General features: G+C 36.2%; 1 protein-coding gene across 2 annotated transcripts in view; it reads left to right on the forward strand.

Moving 5' to 3' along the window:
* LOC144970430 (uncharacterized) overlaps window positions 1-2,500 on the forward strand; it is a 43,009-nt gene that overhangs the window by 19,302 nt on the left and 21,207 nt on the right. The gene's annotated exons all lie outside the window — the stretch shown is intronic.

Genomic DNA, 2,500 nt, shown 5'->3' on the forward strand with positions numbered 1-2,500 from the left:
TTGAATTGTCACGTATTTGGATCAATGTTAGGCGGTTGCCTTCTTAAACACATAGCCTGACACTGACGAAAAAATACCATCACATTACAAACCATACTAGAGCATTTACAAGGGGTCCCTCAATAGAACACGTAACATATAGAACGAGACATGACGCCTGTTAGGCGATATTACATTTACAGGGGCAACGCTGTTAACGACCAGGTACTCATTTTACACCCGAGTAAGGTGAGAGAATGTGAGTAAAGAGCCTTTTCCAAGGACTCAACTATGCGCCGAGCAGGGCTCGAACCCAAGAACTTCCTATCCGAAAGCAAGTGCCATACACAAGACCACACAGCCGTACAATACAAGGCGACAACCACCAAAATGAGTGAATATTGAATTGTATTCTACAGTCCAACCAAGAGATCATTCGTTTTCTTGACTACTGCTAAAGATGACTCACTTTTCACTTTATTTTGGTGCTAATTTGGTGATACTGTATTGTATCTAATTTTTGGTGAAGCGTCAGGCTATAGGATAAAAAAAAGGCTACGGTCAGGCTATGTATATAGTCTAAAAAAGAAAGTACCTCTACACTTCATCGGCATTTGGTTGATTGTTTATTTTTTACATTGACTATAACAGTCAAGAAATATATTATTGGTTTATCAGCACTAACTCGATGTAAAACATGAACATGGATGATCCAAAGACTGGTGAAAAGATAACACAGAAGACACGTCAAAAGAACAGCTTCAACCTTACTGGAAGAAAATATTGCCAAACTCTTGAAAAAAAAAAGGCTTTTGAAATTTTGGCTAGAAAACTCGTCCTTCAAATATCGATCGATTAAAATGATTCTCATCTTGTCAAAAAAAAAAAAAAAAAAACACAAAAAAAAACTCTTAATCCTGGGCCTGAGGTCCGAGGTTTGAGAGTTTTTGACAAGGTTTTATTAATCGCTCCATATTTTGAGAGATGATTTTCCGGCCAAATATTTAAAATGTGTTTCTTTTTTTTTTATGTAGACATAAAAGGGACAGCAAGAGCACTGACATTGCTATCTATGCACACAACCCGGCGTCACTGATTAAACAAAATCTGAAGACAATTTCAGTATCGACAAATTTCTTCAACTTCAACCATTATCCATTTGGTTTTCATACAATCGAACCCATATAACAACATTATTCTATGATATAATTCCGTCTGCGTTTTGTTTGTTTGCTCATGAAAAAGAAATTGTACATTATCTACGACGCTCCAATCCGTGCCAGAATAAAGGAAGCTGTTATGACAGTAAAAAATATTGTGAATCAAAAATCTATCGGCATTTCAAGCACTCCCCGAAAAAACTAGACCTTAAAAGAGGCATAAGGCCCTTGGCAAATAAAATATATCTCAGTGTTTGTAATATTAAAAGGACATTAAAAATTGTTGTTTGCTAACCTAAGGATAAAGAATTAAGTCCTGTCTTTTACGACTCTCGCTTTCTGACCGGAGGGTCCAGAGTTCGAGACAAGCTCTAAGCTGCGCATAGGCTCTTAGCTCACATTCTCTAACCATACTCGTGTATAAAATGAGGATATGGCCGTTAATATCGTTGTCCCTGTCGGCAAAAAGTTGTACCGACTATCGCCTACCAGGCGTCATGTCTCGTCCTACATGTTTTGTGTTGCAGTTGCTATTGACCCATTGTAAAGCGCTTTGGGCACGTTTAGTGGATATTGCGCTCTATAGGGAATAAGATTAGCGGAAGAGTGGCGTCCCTTGATTGGAAGTCACCGGTGGAGAAGTTATTTGTAAACAAACCAACTACAAGCCAAGCGCTCCAAATAAAAAATTATTATTCATATTTCTGTACAAAAATGCATAACGTTGATTATGATATGCATTTTTGTATAGAAATATGATAATATTTTTTTTTTATTTGGAGCGCTTGGCTTGTAGTTGGATTGTTTACAAATAACTTCTCCCCCGGCGACTTCCAATCAAGGGACGCTACTCTTCCGCTATTCTCATTCCCTATATATATGATCTAATTTAAAAAAATAATTCTAAAGTGTTTCTGTCAGATCTTATGGTCGAGGTCCTAATCGCCAGCAACCCCCCTCCCCCCCCCCAAATAATAAATAAATAAATAAATAAATAAATAAATAAACTAAAACAAACAAAGAAAAAAACAAAACAAAAAGCAAAACAAAAAACAAACAAACAAACAAAAAAAGAGAAAAAAAAAACGAATAAAAAAAATACAACCAAAACCAACAAAAAAAAACAAAACAAAAACAAATAAAAATAAAAACAGACAACTTGAGCTATTACAATGGGAAATATCCACTGAATGTGGTTTTACAAAGGGTCCCTGGCTCATAGCAACACTCATGTAGGTCGAGACATGAAGCCTGTTAGGCCATATTACAATTATTTTTTTCCGATAGAGACAACAATGTTAACGGCCACGTACTCATTTTACATATTAGTAAGGTAAGAGAATGTGAGTAAAGAGCCTTTT

The sequence above is a fragment of the Berghia stephanieae genome, chromosome 4, assembly GCF_034508935.2.
Source record: "Berghia stephanieae isolate SIO BIC M18660-M18661 chromosome 4, UCSD_Bste_1.3, whole genome shotgun sequence".
NCBI lineage: Eukaryota > Metazoa > Mollusca > Gastropoda > Nudibranchia > Aeolidiidae > Berghia > Berghia stephanieae.